This window comes from Leopardus geoffroyi, chromosome C1 (assembly GCF_018350155.1).
Source record: "Leopardus geoffroyi isolate Oge1 chromosome C1, O.geoffroyi_Oge1_pat1.0, whole genome shotgun sequence".
Classification (NCBI taxonomy): Eukaryota; Metazoa; Chordata; class Mammalia; order Carnivora; family Felidae; genus Leopardus; species Leopardus geoffroyi.
Window position 1 is genome coordinate 69171990 of NC_059328.1, and position 9014 is coordinate 69181003.

A 9014-nucleotide genomic window follows, 5' to 3' on the forward strand; every position below is an offset into this window, starting at 1 on the left:
ATTTTAGAAAATCCTCACAATTGAGAACACAATGTTTTAAATAATTCGTAATTGCAGTCAATCCTGTGATCTTCCAACCATCAGTATTCTACTGGACTATCCATCAGACTCAACATGTACCAAATTGACCTTAAAATCTCCAAACAAACTCGTCCAGTCCATCTTTTCCTTTCCCTTCAATATCCTCACCCCCGTATATATATATGTTTTGTTCTGTAAGAGTTTCTAGGTTCTACATTTGTATCAGTAGAGGCTGTCACCATATACTCAGCAATAAGCTGGTTTCTCTTCACTCATTTCCCCTCCACAAATGAATTAATTAACATTACTCATTATTTCTGCTATCAAAGTCCCTGTCTTAATGCAAGGCTTCCTCATTCTTTACCTGGACTATTGCATAATCACTGTTATTCTCATCTCTCCTTATTCTCTTCAAATCAGTTCTTGATGCTACCAGCCAGGAGTCTTTGCTTAAAGTGTTTAATGGCTCTATTTCCCAATAAGATAACTCTAAACTCTTTTTAGCAGCAAAGAGCAAGGTCTTTCTACCCAAGCTTCTGTTTATTTATTTCTCCCACTGTAATCACTGCAGCTCCCATTCATACCTATCTTTAATTTATCATGTTCCCAATATGTACCAGGCTGCCTCATGCTTCTGCACCACTGTGGTCCACGGACAGAGCTCCCTCATTTGACGCCTAGCTCCGATCTTTTCTTTCAATTGACATTCTGTACACTCTGCCTGATTTAGGGAGACACAACTGCATTCAAATTCTGTCTGTGTCTCCTAATCTTTCTAGTGATCTTAGGCAAGTTACCTTCCTGTACCTTGGTTTGCTGCTTTGACTTGTAGGGCTCTTGCAAGGTTTAGACTTAATACATGTAAATTGAACAGCACAATTTCTGGACATCTACACAGGCATCTTCAAACCCCGATTTCATGTTTGTGAAGTTATGACTAAGTTTTTGTATGGCAAAATGAACACACTTGGAATTATTTGGCTCTGAACAAATAATGGACTTATCTAAAAATACACATTGAATTTTGTGTGTATTTATTGAATAACTACCTTGTGCCAGATCTGGAGGTAAAAAGTGAATAAACTATTGGCATTTAATCTATATTTTTTGCATCATTGACACACTCTAAAACATTTACTAGAAATTTATATACTTTTGATAATAATAATGACTTCTGTAAAGTATTTTGTAGCATGATATCTTCTTTTTTTTCCTTTTTATGAGTGGCCTCAAAGCCAACAACTTGAAAACTGGCTTAGCTTTGCAAACAAAACATCACAATGCTTTAAAATGTCATGAATTGATCAATTTGAAGAGGTAGTTAGTAAACTGTAGCATTAACTTAACTCTCAGTGAGAAAATCTTTAATGATCTATAAAGGGGAGCAGATAGCATTTTAATGGAATTTGAAGATGATGCCAATATTTGCAGAAAAGGAGACTCTTAAACATGGACCACACTGCCTTAGAGCAGGAACAGGGCTTACCACTAAGTAAGTTTTAAATGCAAAGTGGGACAAATTCATCAGGAACCTAGATGTGCAACAGGCAGAAATGGCTTCTGGGGAGAAGAGAGTTAGCTGCAGGGGCTCATGGCCAAATCTCTCCCTAGTTTTGTAAGTGCTGGAGTCAGGGTGGCTGAGAAGAGGCATTGCCTTTCACAAAGATCTTCTGGACATTGTCCTAATCTCACCTCCCACCCTTTTGGGAAAACAGTACACATAGATCAGTAGGCATGAAGGGTGATATATACTTGCTATATATAACCAGCCACTAGATTTATCTTGGATAAGTAATAAGAACCAGGGAATAATCCAAGGCATATTAGAAGAGTATAAATACACACAACAGAGAAAATTTTTATACAGATCGCGGGGAATTCGAATGAGAGAGGGAGAGGAAATTAGGAAAGTCAAAGTTAAGTTCAGGCTTTAGGGGAAAACAACTAGAGTCTAAGAACTCTGCTTTCTCAGAAATAAGCTGCTAGGAAAAGCAGTTGAAAGCTAAGACACAGAGAAGGCACTCATTTCCAGATGACAAAACCTAAGATGTATTATTGCTCTAGACTGATCCTCTGTCGGAGCAAGATTGAATGGATAACCTATTTGGTCTTTCCATTTCTAGCTCTTTTTCATTTCCACTTCCATTATTCTATGAATATACAAGAAAGGGAAATATAATATTGTTAAAGCTCAGGTATGATTTATTGACTCACTGTGTCTTTAAGATAACACATGTACATTGTGTTGTTATACTTGATAGCACGTTTTTTTTTTTTTTTTCATGAATAGTCGTGAATAGAGTAAACAGACTCATAAAGCCTGTTTAAAGTGTCAGTGTGTAAGTTACTGCCGATGGTGTCTTGGGGCTGCGTTAACTTAGATGTGTAATTTTTCTTTCTTCCTCTTCCCTCTCGCCTCCCCTTTTTAATTAATAGATCTTCTCATTCATGAGCATTTAGCATCACCTTGTTTGCTTGATGCAATTCCCTTTGGGGGTTTCCTCTGTGGATGTAGTAGAAGGACATAGGGGAAACAGTTTGATGAATCACAATTTGTTGAAGGCAGTAATGGTAGCAGCGATAGAAAAATGGAATATTTGCAAAATGCCAGAGGTGAAGGAATAGGACACACATGATTAAAGTTGCCATAAAATCAAAGCTGTCAAAGCAACAAAAGCCGTAAAAAAGAAATATTCTGGCAACGTCAGTCTCCCCACACATCCAGGGGTGCCATGAAGCATATTACTAAAGAAAGTCCGTTAGGAGTAGAGGAAGACATTTTTCCCACTGACTATGAAAACATATGCTGAACTATAAATGTTCTCTGCCCCAGGAATTTTAGCTTGAGCGTCTTGGGACTGCAACCTTAAAACACCATTCGGAAAGCAAACACTAGCAACACTATTTCAAGGGGCTGAAAAAAGAAGGGAGGAGGGGATGTAGTAGGAAAGGTGATTTGGGGAAGCATATTCAAAGGCTGAGGCTGACTTTGGGGAACCACGGTAGAGGATCTAGAATCTTGCATTCAATAGTACCTGTGTTGTCTTTTCATAAAGGTAGTGTTACTGTGGAGCTGGAAGCATGGGAAATGCCTCCATTTCCTTCCCAGAATTCACAACTAGGGGGCAGGTGGAGTCTGCTGAGTGATATGCAAAGTGTATGTCTAGAACCAAATGGTAATTATTCCCTACCTGATGAGATCCAAGCTACTTTGGCATATGTGATTGGTTAGAAAGAGAAATGATCTGGAAACGTCCTAGAGTAGCCTAAAAACCTAAAGGTATACCAGGAAGGGATTGCACTTCTTGCTTTTGCTGCCCTTCATGGAAAGCTCTGCCTGACTGGAAGGTAGGCTCTTAACATTAGAAATAAATTCTAAAGTTATGGGCAGGGGCGCCTGGGTGGCTCAGTCGGTTAAGCATCCAACTTTGGCTCAGGTCACCATCTCACAGTTCGTGGGTTTGGGACAGCTCAGAGCCTGGAGCCTGCTTCGGATTCTGTCTCCCTCTCTCTCTGTCCTTCCCCCACTTGCACTCTGTCTGTCTCTCTCAAAAATAAATAAACATTAAAAAATAAAAAAATAAAGTTATGGTCTGGGTTTGAGTGAGACAACAGATTTGGAGTTTGGTTTTAAACAGAAGCAAGTTGTTACATAGCTCCTTGTATGGAAAATATATGCATATTTTTTTTTTAAAATCACACTATTTCTGCCAGGCTATTAGTGGTATAGTTTAAAATACTTCTGTGAATACATAAAAGTACAATAGTCCCCATATATCTGTTCCAAGACCTCCTATAGATGCCTGAAACTGCAGATAATACTAAACAGTATATATACTGTTTTTTTCTTACATATACATACCTCTGACAAAGTTTAATTTATAAATCAGGCACAGTAAAAGATTAGCAACAAGTACTAATAAAAGAGAATGATCACAATAATACTATAAAAAAGTTAAATGAAGATGGTCTCCCTCTCCCCCCGCCCCTTCCCCCCAAGATATTGAACTTTTCACTCTTCTTCTTGTGATAACGTGAGATGCCTCTGTGATGATGTGAAGTGAGGTGAATGAGGTAGGCATTGTGTTACTATTGACCTTCTGGCCATATGTCAGAAGGATGATCTGCTTCCTGGCTGCAACTGACCACAAGTGACTAAAACCAAAGAAAGTGAAACCATGGATAAGGGGGAACTACTGTATTCCTTGGAGGCTTGCTGAACTTGATTGCATTCAGAAAGCTTTCAGAAACCATGAACCCATGACCATTTTCTAATGAGGAGCTCATTTTCCTTTCCTACAAACTTTTTTGAAACCTCCAGTAGGAGTGGTAATGAGGGAGTTAGGGTGAAAATGTAAAGCTGGAAGAAATTGAAGAACCCACCTGCAGTTCATGTGCTCTCCTCCCAGAGGGGCATTCCAAAAGACTCAGGAAACACTGTGCTGAAAACCAGTTATTGGGACACAAGATCTGCGTCAAAAGACCCTCAAAGGCTTTAATCGTCTACAGATTCTTTTTGTTAATTGCTGTCTATACTTTCCAGGAAGATTTCTTTTACGGACACTCATGGCTACTTGGGGCCACTTGGCTGCTTCAGATCTTATAAATAGTGGCCAAGATATAATAAACATACCTTTCCTAAGACTGGCTTTATTCCTGGTGTGGAGCTTATGTACCGGAAGAGCCCAGCTGCCTACACAGCTCTCTTGCACACAGCAGTCAGGGGAGAGGCTCACCACTTACTAGATGTTTCATCGTGGGAAAGTTACTTATATCAGATTAAAGGTACTGGCACCCGACATTTCTATAATGCCTCTTCTGATTGGAAAACTTAAAAATTTTAAGTAAATCAACTTCTGTGAATCTGTTTTCTTATCCACAAAATAGGGATATTGAAATTAATCCATCTTTCTTCCTAGGGGTGTTGTAAACCATCCTGTTGCCAACTTTCCTACAGTATATAATTAAAAGGAAACATTATCATCAGTATCATACTTATCATCACCATTGAAACTTTGTTTTTAACATCTTCCTCTAAATATAAAAAGTTCCATTTGGAAAACTGTTCAGTTTCTCTGAATGGATTAAAAGGAAGACGCACAATGAATGAAAAAAATTGTCAGAGTTTGCTTTAATTTTTGTCTTTATAAATATCTGAGCTCATCTTGCAATAAAATATGTACTCGTATGATTGTAATCATTTCCATGGTAGCAGATCGGGGATGACACACAAAGGTCTGAGACTTGAATATAGGTTCAAGCAGCAGGAGAAACTAGTTTGGGACCGAATAAGCTCTTATTCAAGTAAAACTGTCGAAAAACACTGCCAAGGGAATACAGAAAATAACTGGGGAAGGAAATTGCTTTTGGGATAAATGTTCTGTTCTTTCAAGTTTGCTCTGGTACAAAAGTGCCCCTTTGAAGAGACTTAATAGAACCATTAGAAGGACCAAACATGAAATATCTCATGAAATCTTAACAGGTTTATTTTATAACCATTTTTCCTAAAGGTGTATATAGAGGAAAAAGAAACCAAGGAGATAAAATTTGCACTCTTGTACAAATGCACAACGCTGTTTGATGTAGAACAATTACTTATGTCTAAATCGATTCCAAATTTGCTGTCTGATCTGTGCTTTGCTGTTACTTATGCATTCTGTGCTACCTGTATGTCTGGACGCCAAACTGAAGTGCTTGATTTTTCCTTCACTTGCTCATTTACTGAACTTTTGCAGGTACTTGTAGCTCTTTAACAACAACAGTCCGTTGACGCTGTCTTTCGTTTTGATGAAAGTTTTGATATCCTTGTCTTCCTCTTACTTTTCAGTTATTGGGCATCCACTGTGTGCTGGGATGCTGTACAGATATGAGGAGTTGCCTGTTCTAGGCCCTGAGGATAAAAGAATGTATCAAATACATTCCCTGCTTGCAAATAACTTGCAGTTAGAATTTTAAATTTAGACCATTGAAATACAACAATATGGAGCTACAGTGTCTGTAATCTACAAAGAACAACTAATTCAGTGTTGCCTAGAGTCGCCTGGGTGGCTCAGTCGGTTGAACATCCGACTTTGGCTCAGGTCATGATCTCGTGGTTTGTGAGTTCCAGCCCCGCGTCGGGCTCTGTGCTGACAGCTCAGAGCCTGGAGCCTGCTTCAGATTCTGTCTCTCTCTCTGTCTCTCTCTCTCTCTGCCCCTCCCCCACTCACATTCTGTCTCTCTCTCCTTCAAAAATAAATAAACATTAAAAAATTAAAAAAAAATTCAGTGTTGCCTTAGAGGAGGGGTCAAAGACCAGTAGGAATTAGCCTGTCCAGTGGAGGGGGGACGGGAGGCCATAGGGGATTCAGAAAAGGGGAAGTGGGGTATTTCTAGGGTCAGAATAGAGGAAGGGTGTATTAGTTTGCTAGGGTGACCATAAAAGAATACCACAAACTAAGTGGCTTAAATGGCAAAAATTTGTTTTTTTTTTTGTAGTTATGGAGACTGGAAGTCCAAGTTCAAGGCATCACCAGGATTGGTTTCTGTGAGGCCTCTCTCTCTGGCTTGCAAATGTGTCCTCACATAACCTAACCTCTGTCTGCATGGACTTCCTAGTGTCTCTTCCTCTTATAAGGACACCAGTCCTACTGGATTAGAGCCCTACCCTTATGATGTTATTTTAGCTTGATTATCTTGCTTAAGTTACATTGGGAGTTAGGGCTTCAGCATATGAATTTTGGTGGAACTAGGGGTGACACAGTTCATAACAGAGAGTAAAGGACTCAAGTCTAGTCAATGAAGTAAAGGAATGAGAAAGATCATATAATGCTTGAATGTCAGACTGTGTGTCTAAGTTAATAAATTTTAGGGCACTGGGGAACCACTGAGGATTTTGTCAAATGGGCTACTGTGATCAGATTTGCCCTTTTTAAGGATCGTTCTTGCTGCAGGATGAGAGAGCAACGAAGGCGGGGTCAGTGGCAGAGACAAGCTCAGATGCAGAGAGACAGGTTAACAGAGCAGGGAAGCCTTCCAGGCCAGGGACAATGATGGCCTGAGTCAGCAGTGGATAAATTAAGGAGACCTTTAGGGAGTAGAATTGATAGGAAGTGATGGTTAAATTGTGTATAGAGAGTGAGGAAAGGAAAGTGGTTGGTGTTGGCTTTGCAGTATTTGGAGTAACTAAGTAGATAATGAGATAAATACAGTAAAAGTACTGGGATTTAGGGGTTGGGCAGGAGATGACATGATCAGTTTTGACATGAAGACTTTAAAGCCTGTAGAACATCCAGATGGAGATGTCTAGGTAGATATATAAGCCTGAATGTCTCAAAAGAGTTCTTGGATGAGAACAGTTTGAAGTTATTCAGGAATATGGGCAAGAGTTAGAGCTGTGAGAGAAATTACCTAATTAATGTAAACTGTGAAGATAGCAAAAAACACCTCATACAAATAAAGGGTAGGAAGCATTGTCATTTAAAGTATGAGTAGAAGACAGCCCTTCCTTCTTATTGATGTATATAAAAATATAATTCAAATAATACACTAGTTGTGAATTTGACTCAATTCTCTAAATAAATAGTAAATTATGTTTGTATTGTGATTTACCAAATAAATCGCATTGCAAAGATTTATTCCCATTGTACGTAAATATTTTATTCTCTTTGATTTCAATTTCAATCTGTGATTTGATTTTCGGCTTAAAGTCTTGTAGAAACTAATCATTATTTTGGTTGCAATATTTTCCCAAGTCTTCCAAGTAGTGTTAAGATTAAAACCTAAATCCCTATTAACTAGTAATGGAGTTTTGAAAAATGTAAATAACTCCAATAATACCTTTAAATCAGGGAAAATTTGACTTAATTCTAAATATGGCATCGTTCTGTGTTTTTGATTTCAAGTTGCATAACTTTAACAGCTGTATCTTAAAGCATTATCAGGAGATGCTAATTCATATTCTTGCTAATTCATATATCACTGCTGTGTCCCATTCATAATAGTCACATGCACGCAGTATATCTACCTGAGAATATTGACTGTGGTTGTATGCTTGGCTTCAGGAAATTGACCTGGAGAATTGGAATTCATTGGAATTCTTCCTATGAGGAAGGAAGGGACCCAAACAGCTGGTAACAGTAATTCTTGAGCCTTGCTGCATTTTTTTTTTCTTTGAACATCTATTTACTGTCTCAGGCACTGTTCTAGGAGCAGTGATTACAGAGGATAGCAGTAAACAGAACTTAGCTGAGACCTCCTTGTTTCAGAGCTTACAGCATATCTTCTTTTGAATTCACCTGAATATATTGCTGTAAAACCCTATCCCTGCATATAAGTATGGGGTGGTGTAGTGCTGTTGCTGCAGCTGTTTATGGAGCAGTTCATTATAAGTTGGCTCTTCAATTCCATCACCTGTTCTTGGAGGTAGCTATTCTGTATTCCAGAGCTTCCCTCACAGTGATGGAAGTAATGACTTGGACCAAGATGAGCAGCCACGAAATCATTTGCTATTGGGCCCAATAGGGTAGGAAAAAAGATAGTCCTTGGTCTCAGTTTTCTTTGAATCGTCATTGCTTCCTAATTTCTGTTCATGGCTCTACTTCTCCAGCTTGAATATTCAAGAATATAGGAGGTTAATTAGTTGAAGCGGAAGAAGTATGAGGTTGGTTTTAGTTAAGTAAAAGTGACAGACTTTTGAACTCTGCAAACCGTGACAAGAATTCCAAGGCATTCACTACCACTTGGTTATTGATTTCCACAGATTTTTGCATCATTTAAAAAAACCAGACTAACTTAAGGTAAGCAACATTATCTATACGACAAACTTGTCTTTAAGGAAATCTAATGGTGTTGACACACAAAGTGGAAAAGACTTTTTAAAAATGTGTATTTTAACACTGTGGTTGAGTTATTAAATAACATTTATTGTGCTTCCATTTAGAACATTTGAATAAAGAAAAGCCTATACAATTTCATATGTTTTTCTTTCTTAACATGTGAAAAGAGAGAACCAT

General features: G+C 38.4%; 1 long non-coding RNA gene across 1 annotated transcript in view; it reads left to right on the top strand.

Moving 5' to 3' along the window:
- Positions 1–8798, top strand: part of LOC123600012 — a 42885-nt gene extending 34087 nt beyond the window's left edge. The window contains exon 4 of the long non-coding RNA XR_006713421.1: positions 8762–8798. This is a non-coding gene — a long non-coding RNA (uncharacterized LOC123600012). The remainder of the gene's footprint in view (positions 1–8761) is intronic.
- The last annotated feature ends 216 nt before the right edge of the window (positions 8799–9014 follow it).